This window comes from Scyliorhinus torazame, chromosome 4 (genome assembly GCF_047496885.1).
Source record: "Scyliorhinus torazame isolate Kashiwa2021f chromosome 4, sScyTor2.1, whole genome shotgun sequence".
NCBI classification, from domain to species: domain Eukaryota; kingdom Metazoa; phylum Chordata; class Chondrichthyes; order Carcharhiniformes; family Scyliorhinidae; genus Scyliorhinus; species Scyliorhinus torazame.
In genome coordinates this window covers 47659531-47684107 of record NC_092710.1, presented here as the reverse complement: position 1 = coordinate 47684107, position 24577 = coordinate 47659531, and the positions used below count along the sequence as shown (strand labels likewise).

Sequence of the window (24577 nt, the reverse complement as noted above, 5' to 3'; positions counted from 1 at the left end):
TGTGTCTGGTTCCACAGACGTCCTCAAATTTGATGAGCTTTAATCCAATCATTTTTAATTTCTCATGCAGATTCACAGATTTACTCTGAGCAGCAAGAGCGATTTGGGCGGGATAAAGGATGGGGCGTTTTCCATGAAGATGTGGCGTTGACAGATCTATTTACACCCTGAAACTTTGCGATTTGCATAATTTGCTACTTTACTCGATGAGCTTACTTGCGTTCACACTCTGCCACAACAAACAACAGGTGACACGCTTTATTCCCTCTCTCAAAATCCAATCTGTATCTCTGCAGCTTCCCACTGATATCTCAGTGAACAAAATGTAATCTTCAATGTATTGAAGTCCCAGTGCATGTCCCTGGGTAACAACAGTTGTCACATCACAGGTCATTGGTAAAATGCGAGTCCAAGTTGAAGAATTTGAGAAAGAAAGCCGAAGGGTGGCTGCCGGTCTGCTTGCGAGGGAAATGAGCTGGAGAGGCTGAATGACCAGTGAAGGAAATTCAAAAGATACAATATGAGACTTTGAAGTGAGCTGTGAGAACATTTCTGATATGTGCCCTGATAGCTCAGTCGGTAGAGCATCAGACTTTTAATCTGAGAGTCCAGGGTTCAAGTCCTTGTTAGGGTTTTGATTTTGGCTCAAGACCTTTGCTTCCCAATGAACGGTTGGAAATAAAAATAGAGAATGCAGGATGCTTTATGGAAAGTGGAAGAACCGTGACAACGTCGTGTTTGCCAAATTGCAACAGCCGTCCAGAATTTTCAAGAATTTTTGCTAGATTTTCAGTGAATGGAATAACTCTCTCCTGGTCTTGTCCTGCATTATACCACAGTAGTTTTCTGGCCATGTTTAATCACTTCCCAATTCGCAAAATATTTCCTGTTTGTATACTTCTTTCCTGCAGAACTGCTTTTAAATTAATAACTTTCAGAATAACTGCAGTTTTTACAGTTTCAAAAGCCCAGTGCCGATGAATATTTTAATTTGCACTCTCAAAGTCGGCAGGAGAAATCAACAATACTGATGTTTAATCAAAACAATTGAAATCTGTTCTACACTTGCAAAGCTGTCTTGCAGATTGGTGCTGTGGCTTAGATGGTTAAAGCACCTGTCTTGTAAACAGGAAATCCTGAGTTCAAATCTCAGCAGTGCCTTTATACGTTCAGGTCAAAGCATGTAGCCTGTGAAGAATGCTCCTCATTTAATGGTGGACACAGGGAATGGTGACAGTGTTTCTGTGGTACTGACCTTCAACATTGCTTTCCCTTGATTTATGTCAAACTTCCATATCTCACACTTTTCACGCAACTTCCATTTTCCTCATCTACTCCATTGCATGTAACCTCGTTAAGCTCTGAATAAGGATCACACGGATTTGAAACATTAACTTTGTGTCTGGCTCCACAGACATCCTCAAATTTTATGAGCTTTAATCCAATCATTTTTAGTTTCTCATGAACATTCACAACATGTGCAGTATTTTCCTTTGAATGCACGACAGGATTGACCTCAGGAAATCCAGTAGGAACATTCTGAATGTCTGTCAGCGATGTCTGTGGGCAAAGATTGAATGATTGAATGATTTAGTCTGATGAAGAGTGACCCAGCCTCGAAGCGTTAGCTCGGTTCTCTCTTCACAGATGCTGCCAGACCCACTGAGATTTTCCATCGTTTCCTGTTTTTTTTCAGATTTCACATCTGCAGTAATTTGCCTTTTTATTGGACGATATATGTTGCTGCATGTCAGCAAGAACGATTTGGGCGGGATAAAGGATGGGGCGTTTTCCATGAAGATGTGGCGTTGACAGATCTATTTACACCCTGAAACTTTGCGATTTGCATAATTTGTTACTTTACTAGATGAGCTTACTTGCGTTCACACTCTGCCACAACAGACAACAGATGACACGCTTTATTCCCTCTCTCAAAATACAATCTGTATCTCTGCAGCTTCCCACTGATATCTCAGCGAACTAATGTAATCTTCAATGTCTTGAAGTCCCAGTGCATGTCCCTGGGTAACAACAGTTGTCACATCACAGGTCATTGGTAAAATGCGAGTCCAAGTTGAAGAATTTGAGAAAGAAAGCCGAAGGGAGGCTGCCGGTCTGCTTGCGAGGGAAATGAGCTGGAGAGGCTGAATCACCAGTGAAGGAAATTCAAAAGATACAATATGAGACTTTGAACTGAACTATGAGGACATTTTTGTAATGGGCCCTGGTAGCTCAGTCGGTAGAGCATCAGACTTTTAATCTGCGGGTCCAGGGTTCAAGTCCCTGTCAGGGTTTTGATTTTGGCTCAAGGCGTTTGCTTCCCAATGAAAGGAAATAAAAATAAAGAATGCAGGATGCTTCAAGGAAAGTGGAAGAACCGTGACAACGTCGTGTTTGCCAAATTGCAACAGCCGTCCAGAATTTTCAAGAATTTTTGCTAGATTTTCAGTGAATGTAAAAACTCTCTCCTGGTCTTATCCAGCATTATACCACTATAGTTTTCTGGCCATGTTTACTCACTTCCCAATTCGCAAAATATTTCCTGTTTGTATACTTCTTTCCTGCAGAACTGCTTTTAAATTAATAACTTTCAGAAATAACTGCAATTTTTACAGTTTCAAAAGGCCAGTGCTGATGAATATTTTAGTTTGCACACTCAAAGTCAGCAGGAGAAATCAACAATACTGATGTTTAATCAAAACAATTGAAATCTGTTCTACACTTGCAACGTTTCTTTGCAGATTGGTGCTCGATGGTTAAAGCACCTGTCTTGTAAACAGGAGATCCTGAGTTTAAATCTCAGCAGTACCTTTATACATTCAGGTCAAAGCATGTAGCCTGTGAAGAATGCTCCTCATTGAATGGTGAACACAGAAAATGTTGACATCATTTCTGTGGTGCTGACCTTCAAAATTGTTTTCGCTTGTTTTATGTCAAACTTGATTCAAACTTCCATATCTCCCATTTTTCACGCAACCTCCATTTTCCTTATCTACTCCATTGCATGTAACCTCGATTCAGCTCTGAATAAGGATCACACGGATTTGAAACATTAACTTTGTGTCTGGTTCCACAGACGTCCTCAAATTTGATGAGCTTTAATCCAATCATTTTTAATTTCTCATGCAGATTCACAGATTTACTCTGATGAAGAGTGACCCAGCCTCGAAACGTTAGCTCGGTTCTCTCTTCACAGATGCTGCCAGACCCACTGAGATTTTCCATCATTTCCTGTTTTTTTTTCAGATTTCACATCTGCAGTAATTTGCCTTTTTATTGGACGATATATGTTGCTGCATGTCAGCAAGAACGATTTGGGCGGGATAAAGGATGGGGCGTTTTCCATGAAGATGTGGCGTTGACAGATCTATTTACACCCTGAAACTTTGCGATTTGCATAATTTGTTACTTTACTAGATGAGCTTACTTGCGTTCACACTCTGCCACAACAGACAACAGATGACACGGTTTATTCCCTCTCTCAAAATACAATCTGTATCTCTGCAGCTTCCCACTGATATCTCAGCGAACTAGTGTAATCTTCAATGTCTTGAAGTCCCAGTGCATGTCCCTGGGTAACAACAGTTGTCACATCACAGGTCATTGGTAAAATGCGAGTCCAAGTTGAAGAATTTGAGAAAGAAAGCCGAAGGGAGGCTGCCGGTCTACTTGCGAGGGAAATGAGCTGGAGAGGCTGAATCACCAGTGAAGGAAATTCAAAAGATACAATATGAGACTTTGAACTGAACTATGAGAACATTTTTGTAGTGGGCCCTGGTAGCTCAGTCGGTAGAGCAGCAGACTTTTAATCTGAGGGTCCAGGGTTCAAGTCCCTGTCAGGGTTTTGATTTTGGTTCAAGGCGTTTGCTTCCCAATGAACGGAAATAAAAATAAAGAATGCAGGATGCTTCAAGGAAAGTGGAAGAACCGTGACAACGTTGTGTTTGCCAAATTACAACAAAGTTCCAGAATTATCAAGAATTTTTGCTAGATTTTCAGTGAATGTAAAAACTCTCTCCTGGTCTTATCCAGCATTATACCACTATAGTTTTCTGGCCATGTTTAACAATTTGCAAATTCGCAAAATATTTCCTGTTTGTATACTTCTTTCCTGCAGAACTGCTTTTAAATTAATAACTTTCAGAAATAACTGCAATTTTTCAGTTTCAAAAGCCCAGTGCCGAAGCATATTTTAATTTGCACTCTCAAAGTCAGCAGGAGAAATCAACAATACTGATGTTTCATCAAACCAATTGAAATCTGTTCTACACTTGCAAAGTTGTCTTGCAGATAGGTGCCGTGGCTTAGATGGTTAAAGTGACTGTCTTATAAACAGGAGATCCTGAGTTCAAATCTCAGCAGTACCTTTATTCAAGTTTAAGCATGTAGCCTGTGAAGAATGCTTCTCATTTAATGGCGAACACAGAAAATGTTGACAAAATTTCTGTGGTACTGACCTTCAAGATTGCTTTCCCTTGCTTTATGTCAAACTTGATTCAAACTTCCATATCTCCCATTTTTCACGCAACTTCCATTTTCCTCATCTACTCCATTGCATGTACTCCGCGCTTCAGCTCTGAATTAGGATCACACGGATTAGAAACATTAACTCTGTGTCTGGCTCCACAGACATCCTCTAATTTTATGAGCTTTAATCCAATCATATTTAGTTTCTCATGCACATTCACAACATGTGCAGTATTTTCCTTTGAATGCATGACAGGATTGACATCAGGAAATCCAGAAGGAACATTTTGAATGATTATCAGCGATATCTGTGAGCAAAGATTGAATGATTAAATGATTTTCTCTGATGAAGAGTGACCCAGCCTCGAAACGTTAGCTCGGTTCTCTCTTCACTGATGCTCCCAGACCCACTGAGATTTTCCATCATTTCCTGTTTTTTTTCACATTTCACATCTGCAGTAATTTGCCTTTTTATTGGACGATATATGTTGCTGCATGTAAGCAAGAACGATTTGGGCGGGATAAAGGATGGGGCGTTTTCCATGAAGATGTGGCGTTGACAGATCTATTTACACCCTGAATCTTTGCGATTTGCATAATTTGCTACTTTACTCGATGAGCTTACTTGCGTTCACTCTCTGCCACAACAAACAACAGATGACACCCTTTATTCCCTCTCTCAAAATACAATCTGTATCTCTGCAGCTTCCCACTGATATCTCAGCGAACTAAACGTAATCTTCAATGTCTTGAAGTCCCAGTGCATGTCCCTGGGTAACAACAGTTGTCACATCACAGGTCATTGGTAAAATGCGAGTCCAAGTTGAAGAATTTGAGAAAGAAAGCCGAAGGGAGGCTGCCGGTCTGCTTGCGAGGGAAATGAGCTGGAGAGGCTGAATGACCAGTGATGGAAATTCAAAAGATACAATATGAGACTTTGAAGTGAGCTATGAGAATATATTTGTAATGGTCCTTGATAGCTCAGTCGGTAGAGCATCATACTTTTAATCTGAAGATCCAGGGTTCAAGTCAATGTCTGGGTTTTGATTTTGGCTCAAGGCGTTTGCTTCCCAATGAACGGTAGGAAATAAAAATAAAGAATGCAGGATGCTTCATGGAAAGTGGAAGGACCGTGACAACGTCGTGTTTGCCAAATTGCAACAGCCGTCCAGAATTATCAAGAATTTTTGCTAGATTTTTAGTTAATGTAAAAACTCTCTCCTGGTCTTATCCAGCATTATACCACTCTAGTTTTCTGGCCATGTTTAATAATTTGCCAATTCGCAAAATATTTCCTGTTTGTATACTTCTTTCCTGAAGAACTCCTTTTAAATTAATGACTTTCAGAAATAACTGCAAATTTTCAGTTTCAAAAGCCCAGTGGCGATGAATATTTTAATTTGCACTCTCAAAGTCAGCAGGAGAAATCAACAATACTGATGTTTAATCAAAACAATTGAAATCTGTTCTACACTTGCAAAGCTGTCTTGCAGATTGGTGCTGTGGCTTAGATGGTTAAAGCGCCTGTCTTGTAAACAGGAGATCCTGAGTTCAAATCTCAGCAGTGCCTTTATTTGGGTTTAAGCATGTAGCCTGTGTAGAATGGTCCTCATTTAATGGTGAACACAGAAAATGTTGACAACATTTCTGTGGTACTGACCTTCAAGATTGCTTTCCCTTGCTTTATGTCAAACTTGATTCAAACTTCCATATCTCCCATTTTTCACGCAACTTCCATTTTCCTCATCTACACCATTGCATGTACTCCGCGCTTCAGCTCTGAATAAGGATCACACGGATTAGAAACATTAACTTTGTGTCTGGCTCCACAGACATCCTCTAATTTTCTGATCTTTAATCCAATCATTTTTAGTTTCTCATGCAGATTCACAACATGTGCAGTATTTTCCTTTGAATGCACGACAGGATTGACCTCAGGAAATCCAGAAGGAACATTTTGAATATTTGTCAGCGATGTCTGTGAGCAAAGATTGAACGATTAAATGATTTACTCTGATGAAGAGTGACCCAGCCTCGAAACGTTAGCTCCGTTCTCTCTTCTCAGATGCTGCCAGACCCACTGAGATTTTCCATCATTTCCTGTTTTTTTTCAGATTTCACATATGCAGTAATTTGCCTTTTTATTGGACGATATATGTTGCTGCATGTCAGCAAGAACGATTTGGGCGGGATAAAGGATGGGGCGTTTTCCAGAAGATGTGGCGTTGACAGATCTATTTACACCCTGAATCTTTGCGATTTGCATAATTTGCTACTTTACTCGATGAGCTTACTTGCGTTCACACTCTGCCACAACAAACAACAGACGACACGCTTTATTCCCTCTCTCAAAATACAATCTGTATCTCTGCAGCTTCCCACTGATATCTCAGCGAACTAAACGTAATCTTCAATGTCTTGAAGTCCCAGTGCATGTCCCTGGGTAACAACAGTTGTCACATCACAGGTCATTGGTAAAATGCGAGTCCAAGTTGAAGAATTTGAGAAAGAAAGCCGAAGGGAGGCTGCCGGTCTGCTTGCGAGGGAAATGAGCTGGAGAGGCTGAATGACCAGTGAAGGAAATTCAAAAGATACAATATGAGACTTTGAAGTGAACTATGAGAATAATTTTGTAATGGGCCTTGATAGCTCAGTCGGTAGAGCATTAGACTTTAAATCTGAGGATCCAGGGTTCAAGTCAATGTCTGGGTTTTGATTTTGGCTCAAGGCGTTTGCTTCCCAATGAACGGTAGGAAATAAAAATAAAGAATGCAGGATGCTTTATGGAAAGTGGAAGAACCGTGGCAACATCGTGTTTGCCAAATTACAACAACCGTCCAGAATTATCAAGAATTTTTGAAGATTTTCAGTGAATGTAAAAACTCTCTCCTGGTCTTATCCAGCATTATACCACTATAGTTTTCTGGCCATGTTTAACAATTTGCAAATTCGCAAAATATTTCCTGTTTATATACTTCTTTCCTGCAGAACTGCTTTTAAATTAATAACTTTCAGAAATAACTGCAATTTTTCAGTGTCAAAAGCCCAGTGGCGATGAATATTTTAATTTGCACTCTCAAAGTCAGCAGGAGAAATCAACAATACTGATGTTTAATCAAAACAATTGAAATCTGTTCTACACTTGCAAAGCTGTCTTGCAGATTGGTGCTGTGGCTTCAATGGTTAAAGCGCCTGTCTTGTAAACAGGAGATCATGAGTTCAAATCTCAGCAGTGCCTTTATTTGGGTTTAAGCATGTAGCCTGTGTAGAATGGTCCTCATTTAATGGTGAACACAGAAATTGTTGACAACATTTCTGTGGTACTGACCTTCAAGATTGCTTTCCCTTGCTTTATGTCAAACTTGATTCAAACTTCCATATCTCCCATTTTTCACGCAACTTCCATTTTCCTCATCTACACCATTGCATGTACTCCGCGCTTCAGCTCTGAATTAGGATCACACGGATTAGAAACATTAACTCTGCGTCTGGCTCCACAGACATCCTCTAATTTTCTGAGCTTTAATCCAATCAAATTTAGTTTCTCATGCAGATTCACAACATGTGCAGTATTTTCCTTTGAATGCATGACAGGATTGACATCAGGAAATCCAGAAGGAACATTTTGAATGATTGTCAGCGATGTCTGTGAGCAAAGATTGAATGATTAAATGATTTTCTCTGATGAAGAGTGACCCAGCCTCGAAACGTTAGCTCGGTTCTCTCTTCACAGATGCTCCCAGACCCACTGAGATTTTCCATCATTTCCTGTTTTTTTTCAGATTTCATGACTGCAGTAATTTGCCTTTTTATTGGACGATATATGTTGCTGCATGTCAGCAAGAACGATTTGGGCGGGTTAAAGGATGGGGCGTTTTCCATGAAGATGTGGCATTGACAGATCTATTTACACCCTGAATCTTTGCGATTTGCATAATTTGCTACTTTACTCGATGAGCTTACTTGCGTTCACACTCTGCCACAACAAACAACAGACGACACGCTTTATTCCCTCTCTCAAAATACAATCTGTATCTCTGCAGCTTCCCACTGATATCTCAGCGAACTAAACGTAATCTTCAATGTCTTGAAGTCCCAGTGCATGTCCCTGGGTAACAACAGTTGTCACATCACAGGTCATTGGTAAAATGCGAGTCAAAGTTGAAGAATTTGAGAATGAAAGCCGAAGGGAGGCTGCCGGTCTGCTTGCGAGGGAAATGAGCTGGAGAGGCTGAATGACCAGTGAAGGAAATTCAAAAGATACAATATGAGACTTTGAAGTGAGCTATGAGAATATTGTTGAAATGGTCCCTGGTAGCTCAGTCGGTAGACCATCAGACTTTTAATCTGAGCGTCCAGGGTTCAAGTCTCTGTTAGGGATTTGATTTTGGATCAAGGCGTTTGCTTCAAAATGAACGGTAGGAACTAAAAATAAAGAATGAAAGATGCTTTATGGAAAGTGGAAGAACCGTGACAACGTCGTGTTTGCCAAATTGCAACAGCCGTCCAGAATTGTCAAGAATTTTTGCTAGATTTTCAGTGAATGTAAAAACTCTCTCCTGGTCTTGTCCTGCGTTATACCACTGTCGTAATCTGGCCATGTTTAATCACTTCCCAATTCGCAAAATATTTCCTGTTTGTATACTTCATTCCTGCAGAACTGCTTTTAAATTAATAACTTTCAGAAATAACTGCAATTTTTACAGTTTCAAAAGCCCAGTGCCGATGAATATTTTAATTTGCACCCTCAAAGTCAGCAGGAGAAATCAACAATACTGATGTTTAATCAAAACAATTGAAATCTGTTCTACACTTGCAAAGCTGTTATGCAGATTGGTGCTGCGGCTTAGATGGTCAAAGTGCTTGTTTTGTAAACAGGAGATCCTGAGTTCAAATCTCAGTAATACCATTATATATTCAGGTCGAAGCATGTAGCCTGTGAAGAATGCTCCTCATTTAATAGTGAACACAGAAAATGTTGACAACATTTCTGTGGTACTGACCTTCAAGATTGTTTTCCCTTGATTTAGGTCAAACTTGATTCAAACTTCCATATCTCACATTTTTCACTCAACTTCCATTTTCCTCATCTACTCCATTGTATGTACTACTCGCTTCAGCTCTGAATAAGGATCACACGGATTTGAAACATTAATTCTGTGTCTGGCTCCACAGACATCCTGTAATTTTCTGAGCTTTAATCCAATCATTTTTAGTTTCTCATGCAGATTCACAACATGTGCAGTATTTTCCTTTGAATGCATGACAGGACTGACCTCAGGAAATCCAGAAGGAACATTTTGAATGTTTGTCAGCGATGTCTGTGAGCCAAGATTGAATGATTAAATGATTTACTCTGATGAAGAGTGACCCAGCCTCAAAATGTTAGCTCGGTTCTCTCTTCACAGATGCTGCCAGACCCATTGAGATTTTCCATCATTTCCTGTTTTTTTTCTGATTTCACATCGGCAGTAATTTGCCTTTTTATTGGACGATATATGTTGCTGCATGTCAGCAAGAACGATTTGGGCGGGATAAAGGATGGGGCGTTTTCCATGAAGATGTGGCGTTGACAGATCTATTTACACCCTGAAACTTTGCAATTTGCATAATTTGCTACTTTACTCGATGAGCTTACTTGCGTTCACTCTCTGCCACAACAAACAACAGAGAACACGCTTTATTCCCTCTCTCAAAATACAATCTGTATCTCTGCAGCTTCCCACTGATAGCTCAGCGAACTAAACGTAATCTTCAATGTCTTGAAGTCCCAGTACATGTCCCTGGGTAACAACAGTTGTCACATCACAGGTCATTGGTAAAATGCGAGTCCACGTTGAAGAATTTGAGAAAGAAAGCCGAAGGGAGGCTGCCGGTCTGCTTGCGAGGGAAATGAGCTGGAGAGGCTGAATGACCAGTGAAGGAAATTCAAAAGATACAATATGAGACTTTGACGTGAGCTATGAGAGCATTGTTGAAATGGGCCCTGGTAGCTCAGTCGGTAGAGCATCAGACTTTTAATCTGAGGATCCAGGGTTCAAGTCAATGTCTGGGTTTTGATTTTGGCTCAAGGCGTTTGCTTCCCAATGAACGGTAGGAAATAAAAATAAAGAATGCAGGATGCTTTATGGAAAGTGGAAGAACCGTGACAACGTCGTGTTTGCCAAATTGCAACAGCCGTCCAGAATTTTCAAGAATTTTTGCTAGATTTTCAGTGAATGTAAGAACTCTCTCCTGGTCTTATCCAGCATTATACCACTGTAGTTTTCTGGCCGTGTTTAATAATTTCCCAATTTGCAAAATATTTCCTGTTTGTATGCTCCTTTCCTGCAGAACTGCTTTTAAATGAATAACTTTAGGAAATAACTGCAATTTTTACAGTTTCAAAAGCCCAGTGCCGATGAATATTTTAGTTTGCACTCTCAAAGTCAGCAGGAGAAATCAACAATACTGATGTTTAATCAAAACAATTGAAACCTGTTCTACACTTGCAAAGCTGTCATGCAGTTTGGTGCTGTGGCTTAGATGGTTAAAGCCCTTGTCTTGTAAACAGGAGACCCTGATTTCAAATCTCTGCAGTATGTTTATACATTTGACGAATGTGATATAAAATAGTTACTTTAGAGATATTAGTTAATGTAATGTAGAAGATAGGCCACTTTAATTCTGGTTAGTTCACAGACAAAGGATTTCAGACCGCATGGAAAAGCAGGAAGAGGTGTGTCTACGAGAGTGATGCTGAGTAATAGGGGCCAGAGGAAGGGATTGGAAGTGAGCCAATCGGAATAGATCAAGCAGATCAGGACGGACATAGGATGACCTATGGGCATCGAGTATGTGAAACTTGATGCCATTTGAATGTATCAGTACAGAGCTCTTTGTTTGATAACCTCACTTGATTCCGGAGGTACAGAGAGCAAGAGGCATTCTGTACTGCTGTGAACTGAGAAAGCTTGCAAGCTGAATAAAATAACTAATGCTGTACCTGCAAATCCATCTCGACTTTTATTGAGGCCAGACTGATGGGTAAAGAAACTGAGGATTTAACACATTCAGGTCAAAGCATGTAGCCTGTGAAGAATGCTCCTCATTTAATGGTCAACACAGAAAATGTTGACAAAATTTCTGTGGTACTGACCTTCAAGATTGCTTTCCCTTGCTTTATGTCAAACTTGATTCAAACTTCCATATCTCTCATTTTTCACTCAACTTCCATTTTCCTCATCTACTCCATTGCATGTAACCTCGTTTCAGCTCTGAATAAGGATCGCACGGATTTGAAACATTAACTCTATGTCTGGCTCCACAGACATCCTCAAATTTTATGATCTTTAATCCAATCATTTTTAGCTACTCATGTAGATTCACAACATGTGCAGTATTTTCCTTTGAATGCACGACAGGATTGACCTCAGGAAATCCAGTAGGAACATTTTGAATGTTTGTCAGCAATGTCTGTGAGCAAAGATTGAATGATTAAATGATTTACTCTGATGAAGAGTGACACAGCCTCGAAACGTTAGCTCGGTTCTCTCTTCACAGATGCTGCCAGACCCACTGAGATTTTCCATCATTTCCTGTTTTTTTTCAGATTTCACATCTGCAGTAATTTGCCTTTTTATTGGACGATATATGTTGCTGCATGTCAGCAAGAATGATTTGGGCGGGATAAAGGATGATGCGTTTTCCATGAAGATGTGGCGGTGACAGATCTATTTACACCCTGAAACTTTGCGATTTGCATAATTTGCTACTTTACTCGATGAGCTTACTTGCGTTCACTCTCTGCCACAACAAACAACAGAGAACACGCTTTATTCCCTCTCTCAAAATACAATCTGTATCTCTGCAGCTTCCCACTGATAGCTCAGCGAACTAAACGTAATCTTCAATGTCTTGAAGTCCCAGTACATGTCCCTGGGTAACAACAGTTGTCACATCACAGGTCATTGGTAAAATGCGAGTCCACGTTGAAGAATTTGAGAAAGAAAGCCGAAGGGAGGCTGCCGGTCTGCTTGCGAGGGAAATGAGCTGGAGAGGCTGAATGACCAGTGAAGGAAATTCAAAAGATACAATATGAGACTTTGACGTGAGCTATGAGAGCATTGTTGAAATGGGCCCTGGTAGCTCAGTCGGTAGAGCATCAGACTTTTAATCTGAGGATCCAGGGTTCAAGTCAATGTCTGGGTTTTGATTTTGGCTCAAGGCGTTTGCTTCCCAATGAACGGTAGGAAATAAAAATAAAGAATGCAGGATGCTTTATGGAAAGTGGAAGAACCGTGACAACGTCGTGTTTGCCAAATTGCAACAGCCGTCCAGAATTTTCAAGAATTTTTGCTAGATTTTCAGTGAATGTAAAAACTCTCTCCTGGTCTTATCCAGCATTATACCACTGTAGTTTTCTGGCCGTGTTTAATAATTTCCCAATTTGCAAAATATTTCCTGTTTGTATGCTCCTTTCCTGTAGAACTGCTTTTAAATGAATAACTTTAGGAAATAACTGCAATTTTTACAGTTTCAAAAGCCCAGTGCCGATGAATATTTTAGTTTGCACTCTCAAAGTCAGCAGGAGAAATCAACAATACTGATGTTTAATCAAAACAATTGAAACCTGTTCTACACTTGCAAAGCTGTCATGCAGTTTGGTGCTGTGGCTTAGATGGTTAAAGCCCTTGTCTTGTAAACAGGAGACCCTGATTTCAAATCTCTGCAGTATGGTTATACATTTGACGAATGTGATATAAAATAGTTACTTTAGAGATATTAGTTAATGTAATGTAGAAGATAGGCCACTTTAATTCTGGTTAGTTCACAGACAAAGGATTTCAGACCGCATGGAAAAGCAGGAAGAGGTGTGTCTACGAGAGTGATGCTGAGTAATAGGGGCCAGAGGAAGGGATTGGAAGTGAGCCAATCGGAATAGATCAAGCAGATCAGGACGGACATAGGATGACCTATGGGCATCGAGTATGTGAAACTTGATGCCATTTGAATGTATCAGTACAGAGCTCTTTGTTTGATAACCTCACTTGATTCCGGAGGTACAGAGAGCAAGAGGCATTCTGTACTGCTGTGAACTGAGAAAGCTTGCAAGCTGAATAAAATAACTAATGCTGTACCTGCAAATCCATTTCGACTTTTATTGAGGCCAGACTGACGGGTAAAGAAACTGAGGATTTAACACATTCAGGTCAAAGCATGTAGCCTGTGAAGAATGCTCCTCATTTAATGGTCAACACAGAAAATGTTGACAAAATTTCTGTGGTACTGACCTTCAAGATTGCTTTCCCTTGCTTTATGTCAAACTTGATTCAAACTTCCATATCTCTCATTTTTCACTCAACTTCCATTTTCCTCATCTACTCCATTGCATGTAACCTCGCTTCAGCTCTGAATAAGGATCGCACGGATTTGAAACATTAACTCTATGTCTGGCTCCACAGACATCCTCAAATTTTATGATCTTTAATCCAATCATTTTTAGCTACTCATGTAGATTCACAACATGTGCAGTATTTTCCTTTGAATGCACGACAGGATTGACCTCAGGAAATCCAGTAGGAACATTTTGAATGTTTGTCAGCAATGTCTGTGAGCAAAGATTGAATGATTAAATGATTTACTCTGATGAAGAGTGACACAGCCTCGAAACGTTAGCTCGGTTCTCTCTTCACAGATGCTGCCAGACCCACTGAGATTTTCCATCATTTCCTGTTTTTTTTCAGATTTCACATCTGCAGTAATTTGCCTTTTTATTGGACGATATATGTTGCTGCATGTCAGCAAGAATGATTTGGGCGGGATAAAGGATGATGCGTTTTCCATGAAGATGTGGCGGTGACAGATCTATTGACACCCTGAAACTTTGCGATTTGCATAATTTGTTACTTTACTAGATGAGCTTACTTGCGTTCACTCTCTGCCACAACAAACAACAGATGACACCCTTTATTCCCTCTCTTAAAATACAATCTGTATCTCTGCAGCTTCCCACTGATATCTCAGTGAACTAAACGTAATCTTCAATGTCTTGAAGTCCCAGTGCATGTCCGTGGGTAACAACAGTTGTCGCATCACAGGTCATTGGTAAAATGCGAGTCCAAGTTGAAGAATTTGAGAAAGAAAGCCGAAGGGAGGCTGCCGGTCTGCTTGCGAGGGAAATGAGCTGGAGAGGCTGAATTACCAGTGAAGGAAATTCAAAAGATACAATATGAGACTTTGACGTGAGCTATGAGAGCATTGCTGAAATGGGCCCTGATAGCTCAGTCGGAAGAACATCAGACTTTTAATCTGAGGGTCCAGGGTTCAAGTCCCTGTCAGATTTTGATTTTGGCTCAAGGCGTTTACTTCCCAATGAATGGTAGGAAATAAAAATAAAGAATGCAGGATGCTTTATGGAAAGTGGAAGAACCGTGACAACGTCGTGTTTGCCAAATTGCAACAGCCGTCCAGAATTTTCAAGAATTTTTGCTAGATTTTCAGTGAATGTAAAAACTCTTTCCTGGTCTTTTCCTGTATTATACCACTGTAGTCTTCTGGCGATGTTCAATCACTTCCCAATTCGCAAAATATTTCCTGTTTGTATACTTCTTTCCTGCAGAACTGCTTTTAAATGAATAACTTTCAGAAATAACTGCAATTTTTACAGTTTCTAAAGCCCAGTGCCGATGAATATTTTAGTTTGCACTCTCAAAGTCAGCAGGAGAAATCAACAATACTGATGTTTAATCAAAACAATTGAAATCTGTTCTACACTTGCAAAGCTGTCTGGCAGATTGGTGCTGTGGCTTAGATGCTTAAAGCGCTTGTCTTGTAAACAGGAGATCCTGAGTTCGAATCTCAGTAGTGTGTTTATACATTCAGGTCAAAGCATGTCGCCTGTGAGCAATGTTTAATGGTGAACACAGAAAATGTTAACAGCATTTCTGTGGTACTGACCTTCTAGATTGTTTTCGCTTGTTTTATGTCAAACTTCCATAATTTTTGACGCAACTTCCATTTTCCTCATCTACACCATTGCATGTAACCTCGCTTCAGCTCTGAACAAGGATCACACAGATTTGAAACATTAACTTTGTGTCTGGCTCCACAGACATCCTCAAATTTTATGAGCTTTAATCCAATCATTTTTAGTTTCTCATGCAGATTCACAACATGTGCAGTATTTTCCTTTGAATGCACGACAGGATTGCCCTCAGGAAATCCATTAGGAACATTTTGATTGTCTGTCAGCGATGTCTGTGAGCAAAGATTGAATGATTAAATGATTTACTATGATGAAGAATGACCCTGCCTCGAAACCTGAGCTCGGTTCTCTCTTCACAGATGCTGCCAGACTCACTGAGATTTTCCATCATTTCCTGTTTTTTTCCAGATTTCACATCTGCAGTAATTTGCCTTTTTATTCGACGATATAAACAAAGAACAAAGAACAAAGAAATATACAGTACAGGAACAGGCCCTTCGGCCCTCCAAGCCCGTGCCGACCATACTGCCCGACTAAACTACAATCTTCTACACTTCCTGGGTCCGTATCCTTCTATTCCCATCCTATTCATATATTTGTCAAGATGCCCCTTAAATGTCCCTATCGTCCCTACTTCCACTACCTCCTCCGGTAGCGAGTTCCAGGTACCCACTACCCTCTGCGTAAAAAACTTGCCTCGTACATCTACTCTAAACCTTGCCCCTCTCACCTTAAACCTATGCCCCCTAGTAATTGACCCCTCTACCCTGGGGAAATGCCTCTGACTGTCCACTCTGTCTATGCCCCTCATAATTTTGTATACCTCTATCAGGTCGCCCCTCAACCTCCTTCGTTCCAGTGAGAACAAACCGAGTTTATTCAATCGCTCCTCATAGCTTATGCCCTCCAGACCAGGCAACATTCTGGTAAATCTCTTCTGCACCCGCTCTAAAGCCTCCACATCCTTCTGGTAGTGTGGCGACCAGAATTGAACACTATACTCCAAGTGTGGCCTAACTAAGGTTCTATACAGCTGCAACATGACTTGCCAATTCTTATACTCAATGCCCCGGCCAATGAAGGCAAGCATGCCGTATGCCTTCTTGACTACCTTCTCCACCTGTGCTGCCCCTTTCAATGACCTGTGGACCTGTACTCCTAGATCTCTTTGACTTTCAATACTCTTGAGGGTTCTACCATTCACTGTATATTCCCTACCTGCATTAGACCTTCCAAAATGCATTACCTCACATTTGTCCGGATTAAACTCCATCTGCCATCTCTCCCTGGGTAACAACAGTTGTCACATCACAGGTCATTGGTAAAATGCGAGTCCAAGTTGAAGAATTTGAGAGAGAAAGCCGAAGGGAGGCTGCCGGTCTGCTTGCGAGGGAAATGAGCTGGAGAGGCTGAATGACCAGTGAAGGAAATTCAAAAGTTACAATATGAGACTTTGAACTGAACTGTGAGAACATTTTTGTAATGGGCCCTGGTAGCTCAGTCGGTAGAGCATCAGACTTTTAATCTGAGGGTCCAGGGTTCAAGTCCCTGTCAGGGTTTTGATTTTGGCTCAAGGCCTTTGCTTCCCAATGAACGGAAATAAAAATAAAGAATGCAGGATGCTTCAAGGAAAGTGGAAGAACCGTGACAACGTCGTGTTTGCCAAATTGCAACAGCCGTCCAGAATTTTCAAGAATTTTTGCTAGATTTTCAGTGAATGTAAAAACTCTCTCCTGGTCTTATCCAGCAGTATACCACTGTAGTTTTCTGGCCATGTTTAATCACTTCCCAATTCGCAAAATATTTCCTGTTTGTATACTTCTTTCCTGCAGAACTGCTTTTAAATTAATAACTTTCAGAAATAACTGCAATTTTTACAGTTTCAAAAGGCCAGTGCTGATGAATATTTTAGTTTGCACTCTCAAAGTCAGCAGGAGAAATCAACAATACTGATGTTTAATCAAAACAATTGAAATCTGTTCTACACTTGCAAAGTTTCTTTGCAGATTGGTGCTGTGGCTTAGATGGTTAAAACACCTGTCTTGTAACCTGGAGATCCTGAGTTCAACTCTCAGCAGTACCTTTATACATTCAGGTCAAAGCATGTAGCCTGTGAAGAATGCTCCTCATTGAATGGTGAACTCAGAAAATGTTGACATCATTTCTGTGGTACTGACCTTCAAAATTGTTTTCGCTTGTTTTATGTCAAACTTGATTCAAACTTCCATATCTCCCATTTATCACGCAACTTCCATTTTCCTCATCTACTCCATTGCATGTAACTTCGATTCAGCTCTGAATAAGGATCACACGGATTTGAAACATTAACTTTGTGTCTGGTTCCACAGACGTCCTCAAAATTGATGAGCTTTAATCCAATCATTTTTAGTTTCTCATGCAGATTCACAGATTTACTCTGATGAAGAGTGACCCAGCCTCGAAACGTTAGCTCGGTTCTCTCTTCACAGATGCTGCCAGACCCACTGAGATTTTCCATCATTTCCTGTTTTTTTTTCAGATTTCACATCTGCAGTAATTTGCCTTTTTATTGGACGATATATGTTGCTGCATGTCAGCAAGAACGATTTGGGCGGGATAAAGGATGGGGCGTTTTCCATGAAGATGTGGCGTTGACAGATCTATTTACACCCTGAAACTTTGCGATTTGCATAATTTGTTACTTTACTAGATGAGCTTACTTGCGTTCACACTCTGCCACAACAGACAACAGATGACACGCTTTATTCCCTCTCTCAAAATACAATCTGTATCTCTGCAGCTTCCCACTGATATCTCAGCGAACTAGTGTAATCTTCAATGTCTTGAAGTCCCAGTGCATGTCCCTGGGTAACAACAGTTGTCACATCACAGGTCATTGGTAAAATGCGAGTCCAAGTTGAAGAATTTGAGAAAGAAAGCCGAAGGGAGGCTGCCGGTCTGCTTGCGAGGGAAATGAGCTGGAGAGGCTGAATGACCAGTGAAGGAAATTCAAAAGATACAATATGAGACTTTGAACTGAACTGTGAGAACGTTTTTGTAATGGGCCCTGGTAGCTCAGTCGGTAGAGCATCAGACTTTTAATCTGAGGGCCCAGGGTTCAAGTCCCTGTCAGGGTTTTGATTTTGGCTCAAGGCCTTTGCTTCCCAATGAACGGAAATAAAAATAAAGAATGCAGGATGCTTTATGGAAAGTGGAAGAACCGTGACAACGTCGTGTTTGCCAAATTGCAACAGCCGTCCAGAATTTTCAAGAATTTTTGCTAGATTTTCAGTGAATTGAATAACTCTCTCCTGGTCTTGTCCTGCATTATACCACTGTAGTTTTCTGGCCATGTTTAATCACTTCCCAATTCGCAAAATATTTCCTGTTTGTATACTTCTTTCCTGCAGAACTGCTTTTAAATTAATAACTTTCAGAATAACTGCAGTTTTTACAGTTTCAAAAGCCCAGTGCCGATGAATATTTTAATTTGCATTCTCAAAGTCGGCAGGAGAAATCAACAATACTGATGTTTAATCAAAACAATTGAAATCTGTTCTACACTTGGAAAGCTGTCTTGTAGATTGGTGCTGTGGCTTAGATGGTTAAAGCACCTGTCTTGTAAACAGGAGATCCTGAGTTCAAATCTCAGCAGTACCTTTATAAATTCAGGTCAAAGCATGTAGCCTGTGAAGAATGCTCCTCATTTAATGGTGGACGCAGGGAATGGTGACAAAGTTTCTGTGGTACTGACCTTCAACATTGCTTTCCCTTGATTTATGTCAAACTTCCATATCTCCCACTTTTCACGCAACTTCCATTTTCCTCATCTCCTCCATTGCATGTAACCTCGCTTAAGCTCTGAATAAGGATCACACGGATTTGAAACATTAACTTTGTGTCTGGCTCCACAGACATCCTCAAATTTTATGAGCTTTAATCCAATCATTTTTAGTTTCTCATGCACATTCACAACATGTGCAGTATTTTCCTTTGAATGCACGACAGGATTGACCTCAGGAAATCCAGTAGGAACATACTGAATGTCTGTCAGCGATGTCTGTGGGCAAAGATTGAATGATTAAATGATTTACTCTGATGAAGAGTGACCCAGCCTCGAAGCGTTAGCTCGGTTCTCTCTTCACAGATGCTGCCAGACCCACTGAGATTTTCCATCATTTCCTGTTTTTTTTCAGATTTCACATCTGCAGTAATTTGCCTTTTTATTGGACGATATATGTTGCTGCATGTCAGCAAGAACGATTTGGGCGGGATAAAGGATGGAGCATTTTCCATGAAGATGTGGCGTTGACAGATCTATTTACACCCTGAAACTTTGCGATTTGCATAATTTGCTACTTTACTCGATGAGCTTACTTGCGTTCACACTCTGCCAAAACAAACAACAGGTGACACGCTTTATTCCCTCTCTCAAAATCCAATCTGTATCTCTGCAGCTTCCCACTGATATCTCAGTGAACTAAATGTAATCTTCAATGTATTGAAGTCCCAGTGCATGTCCCTGGGTAACAACAGTTGTCACATCACAGGTCATTGGTAAAATGCGAGTCCAAGTTGAAGAATTTGAGAAAGAAAGCCGAAGGGAGGCTGCCGGTCTGCTTGCGAGGGAAATAAGCTGGAGAGGCTGAATGACCAGTGAAGGAAATTCAAAAGATACAGTATGAGTCTTTGACGTGAGCTATGAGAGTATTATTGAAATGGACCCTGGTAGCTCAGTCGGTAGAGCATCAGACTTTTAATATGAGGGTCCAGGATTCAAATCCATGTTAGGGCTTTAATTTTGGCTCAAGGCGTTTGCTTCCCAATGAACGGTTGGAAATGAAAATAAAGAATGCAGGATGCTTTATGGAAAGTGGAAGAACCGTGACAACGTCGTGTTTGCCAAATTACAACAGCCGTCCAGAATTATCAAGAATTTTTGCTAGATTTTCAGTTAATGTAAAAACTCTCTCCTGGTCTTATCCAGCATTATACCACTATAGTTTTCTGGCCATGTTTAATAATTTGCCAATTCGCAAAATATTTCCTGTTTGTATACTTCTTTCCTGCAGAACTGCTTTTAAATTAATAACTTTCAGAAATAACTGCAATTTTTCAGTTTCAAAAGCCCAGTGCCGATGAATATTTTAATTTGCACTCTCAAAGTCAGCAGGAGAAATCAACAATACTGATGTTGAATCAATACAATTGAAATCTGTTCTACACTTGCAAAGCTATTTTGCAGATTGGTGCTGTGGCTTAGATGGTTAAAGCGCCTGTATTGTAAACAGGAGAACCTGAGTTCAAATCTCAGCAGTACCTTTATGCATTCAGGTTTAAGCATATAGCCTGTGAAGAATGCTCTTCTTTTAATGGTCAACACAGAAAATGTTGACAACATTTCTGTGGTACTGACCTTCAAGATTGCTTTCCCTTGCTTTATGTCAAACTTACATATCTCCCATTTTTCACTCAACTTCCATTTTCCTCATCTACTCCATTGCATGTACTCCGCGCTTCAGCTCTGAATAAGGATCACACGGATTAGAAACATTAACTCTGTGTCTGGCTCCACAGACATCCTCTAATTTTCTGAGCTTTAATCCAATCATATTTAGTTTCTCATGCAGATTCACAACATGTGCAGTATTTTCCTTTGAATGCATGACAGGATTGACCTCAGGAAATCCAGAAGGAACATTTTGAATGTTTGTCAGCGATGTCTGTGAGCAAAGATTGAATGATTAAATGATTTACTCTGATGAAGAGTGACCCAGCCTCGAAATGTTAGCTCGGTTCTCTCTTCACAAATGCTGCCAGACCCACTGAGATTTTCCATCATTTCCTGTTTTTTTTCAGATTTCCCATCTGCAGTAATTTGCCTTTTTATTGGACGATATATTTTGCTGCATGTCAGCAAGAACGATTTGGGCGGGATAAAGGATGGGGCGTTTTCCATGAAGATGTGGCGTTGACAGATCTATTTACACCCTGAATCTTTGCGATTTGCATACTTTGCTACTTTACTCGATGAGCATACTTGCGTTCACTCTCTGCCACAACAAACAGATGACACGCTTTATTCCCTCTCTTAAAATACAATCTGTATCTCTGCAGCTTCCCACTGATATCTCAGCGAACTAAACGTAATCTTCAATGTCTTGAAGTCCCAGTGCATGTCCCTGGGTAACAACAGTTGTCACATCACAGGTCATTGGTAAAATGCGAGTCCAAGTTGAAGAATTTGAGAAAGAAAGCCGAAGGGAGGCTGCCGGTCTGCTTGCGAGGGAAATGAGCTGGAGAGGCTGAATTAGCAGTGAAGGAAATTCAAAAGATACAATAAGAGACTTTGATGTGAGCTATGAGAACTTTCTTGAAATGGGCCCTGGTAGCTCAGTCGGTAGAGCATCAGACTTTTAATCTGAGGGTCCAGGGTTCAAGTCCCTGTCAGGGTTTTGATTATGGCTCAAGGCGTTTGCTTCCCAATGAACGGTAGGAAATAAAAATAAAGAATGCAGGATGCTTTATGGAAAGTGGAAGAACCGTGACAACGTCGTGTTTGCCAAATTGCAACAGCCGTCCAGAATTCTAAAGAATTTTTGCGAGATTTTCAGTGAATGTAAAAACTTTCTCCTGGTCTTGTCCTGCATTATACCACTGTAGTTTTCTGGCCATGTTTAATAATTTGCCAATTCGCAAAATATTTCCTGTTTGTATACTTCTTTCCTGCAGAACTGCTTTTAAATTAATAACTTTCTGAAATTACTGCAATTTTTCAGTTTCAAAAGCCCAGTGCCGATGCATATTTTAATTTGCACTCTCAAAGTCAGCAGGAGAAATCAACAATACTGATGTTTCATCAAACGAATTGAAATCTGTTCTACACTTGCAAAGTAGTATTGCAGGTTGGTGCTGTGGCATAGATGGTTAAAGCGCCTGTCTTGTAAACAGGAGATCTTGAGTTCAAATCTCAGCAGTACCTTTATATATTCAGGTTTAAGCATGTAACCTGTGAAGAATGCTCCTCATTTAATGGTGAATAACATTTCTGTGGTACTGACCTTCAAGATTGCTTTCCCTTGCTTTATGTCAAACTTCCATATCTCCCATTTTTCACGCAACTTCCATTTTCCTCATCTACTCCATTGCATGTAACCTCGCTTCAGCTCTGAATAGGGATCACACGGATTAGAAACATTAACTTTGTGTCTGGCTCCACAGACATCCTCTAATTTTCTGAGCTTTAATCCAATCATATTTAGTTTCTCATGCAGATTCACAACATGTGCAGTATTTTCCTTTGAATGCATGACAGGATTGACCTCAGGAAATCCAGAAGGAACATTTTGAATGTTTGTCAGCGATGTCTGTGAGCAAAGATTGAATGATTAAATGATTTTCTCTGATGAAGAGTGACCCAGCCTCGAAACGTTAGCTCGGTTCTCTCTTCACAGATGCTGCCAGACCCACTGAGATTTTCCATAATTTCCTGTTTTTTTTCAGATTTCACATCTGCAGTAATTTGCCTTTTTATTGGACGATATATGTTGCTGCATGTCAGCAAGAACGATTTGGGCGGGATAAAGGATGGGGCGTTTTCCATGAAGATGTGGCGTTGACAGATCTATTTACACCCTGAATCTTTGCGATTTGCATAATTTGCTACTTTACTCGATGAGCTTACTTGCGTTCACTCGCTGCCACAACAAACAACAGATGACACGCTTTATTCCCTCTCTCAAAATACAATCTGTATCTCTACAGCTTCCCACTGATATCTCAGCGAACTAAACGTAAGCTTCAATGTCTTGAAGTCCCAGTGCATGTCCCTGGGTAACAACAGTTGTCACATCACAGGTCATTGGTAAAATGCGAATCCACGTTGAAGAATTTGAGAAAGTAAGCCGAAGGGAGGCTGCCGGTCTGCTTACGAGGGAAATGAGCTGGAGAGGCTGAATGACCAGTGAAGGAAATTCAAAAGATACAAGATGAGGCTTTGACGTGAGCTATGAGAGCATTGTTGAAATGGGCCCTGGTAGTTCAGTCGGTAAAGCATCAGGCTTTTAATCTGAGGGTCCAGGGTTCAAGTCCCTGTCAGGGTTTTAATTTTGGCTCAAGGCGTTTGCTTCCCAATGAACGGTAGGAAATAAAAATAAAGAATGCAGGATGCTTTATGGAAAGTGGAAGAACCGTGACAACGTCGTGTTTGCCAAATTGCAACAGCCGTCCAGAATTTTCAAGAATTTTTGCTAGATTTTCAGTGAATGTAAATACTCTCTCCTGGTCTTATCCAGCATTATACCACTGTAGTTTTCTGGCCATGATTTCCCAATTCGCAAAATACTTCCTGTTTGTAAGCTCCTTTCCTGCAGAACTGCTTTTCAATGAATAACTTTCAGAAATAACTGCAATTTTTGCAGTTTCCAAAGCCCAGTGCTGATGAATATTTTAGTTTGCACTCTCAAAGTCAGCAGGAGAAATCAACAATACTGATGTTTAATCAAAACAATTGAAATCTGTTCTACACTTGCAAAGCAATTCTGTGGATTGGTGCTGTGGCTTAGATGGTTAAGCTGCCTGACTTGTAAACAGGAGATCCTGAGTTCATATCTCAACAGTACCTTTATACATTCAGGTCAAAGCATGGAGCCTGTGAAGAATGCTCCTCATTCAATTGTGAACACAGAAAATGTTGACAACATTTCTGTGGTGCTGACCTTCAAGATTGCTTTCCCTTGCTTTATGCCAAACTTGATTCAAACCTTCATATCTCCCATTTTTCACTCAACTGCCATTTTCCTCATCTACTCCATTGCATGTAACCTCGCTTCAGCTCTGAATAAGGTTCACACGGATTTGAAACATTAACTTTATGTCTGGCTCCACAGACATCTTCAAATTTTATGATCTTTAATCCAATCATTTTTAGCTACTCATGTAGATTCACAACATGTGCAGTATTTTCCTTTGAATGCACGACAGGATTGACCTCAGGAAATCCAGTAGGAACATTTTGAATGTCTGTCAGCGATGTCTGTGAGCAAAGATTGAATGATTAAATGATTTACTCTGATGAAGAGTGACCCAGCCTCGAAACGTTAGCTCGGTTCTCTCTTCACAGATGCTGCCAGATCCACTGAGATTTTCCATCATTTCCTGTTTTTT

General features: G+C 40.4%; 11 non-coding genes across 11 annotated transcripts; all 11 read left to right on the top strand.

Annotated features, from left to right (window-relative positions):
- Nucleotides 1–561: 561 nt before the first annotated feature.
- trnak-uuu (transfer RNA lysine (anticodon UUU)) lies at nucleotides 562–634 on the top strand. Its single transcript has one exon. It is a non-coding gene; the product is annotated as a tRNA-Lys (tRNA).
- A 453-nt stretch (nucleotides 635–1087) lies between these two features.
- trnat-ugu (transfer RNA threonine (anticodon UGU)) lies at nucleotides 1088–1161 on the top strand. The gene has a single exon. It is a non-coding gene; the product is annotated as a tRNA-Thr (tRNA).
- A 1060-nt stretch (nucleotides 1162–2221) lies between these two features.
- On the top strand, nucleotides 2222–2294 carry trnak-uuu (transfer RNA lysine (anticodon UUU)). The gene has a single exon. It is a non-coding gene; the product is annotated as a tRNA-Lys (tRNA).
- A 1477-nt stretch (nucleotides 2295–3771) lies between these two features.
- On the top strand, nucleotides 3772–3844 carry trnak-uuu (transfer RNA lysine (anticodon UUU)). The gene has a single exon. It is a non-coding gene; the product is annotated as a tRNA-Lys (tRNA).
- Nucleotides 3845–4293: 449 nt separating this feature from the next.
- Nucleotides 4294–4367, top strand: trnai-uau (transfer RNA isoleucine (anticodon UAU)). The gene has a single exon. It is a non-coding gene; the product is annotated as a tRNA-Ile (tRNA).
- A 1596-nt stretch (nucleotides 4368–5963) lies between these two features.
- trnat-ugu (transfer RNA threonine (anticodon UGU)) lies at nucleotides 5964–6037 on the top strand. The gene has a single exon. It is a non-coding gene; the product is annotated as a tRNA-Thr (tRNA).
- A 10882-nt stretch (nucleotides 6038–16919) lies between these two features.
- On the top strand, nucleotides 16920–16992 carry trnak-uuu (transfer RNA lysine (anticodon UUU)). The gene has a single exon. It is a non-coding gene; the product is annotated as a tRNA-Lys (tRNA).
- A 1484-nt stretch (nucleotides 16993–18476) lies between these two features.
- On the top strand, nucleotides 18477–18549 carry trnak-uuu (transfer RNA lysine (anticodon UUU)). The gene has a single exon. It is a non-coding gene; the product is annotated as a tRNA-Lys (tRNA).
- A 449-nt stretch (nucleotides 18550–18998) lies between these two features.
- On the top strand, nucleotides 18999–19072 carry trnat-ugu (transfer RNA threonine (anticodon UGU)). The gene has a single exon. It is a non-coding gene; the product is annotated as a tRNA-Thr (tRNA).
- Nucleotides 19073–20660: 1588 nt separating this feature from the next.
- On the top strand, nucleotides 20661–20734 carry trnat-ugu (transfer RNA threonine (anticodon UGU)). The gene has a single exon. It is a non-coding gene; the product is annotated as a tRNA-Thr (tRNA).
- Nucleotides 20735–21794: 1060 nt separating this feature from the next.
- trnak-uuu (transfer RNA lysine (anticodon UUU)) lies at nucleotides 21795–21867 on the top strand. The gene has a single exon. It is a non-coding gene; the product is annotated as a tRNA-Lys (tRNA).
- Nucleotides 21868–24577: the final 2710 nt, after the last annotated feature.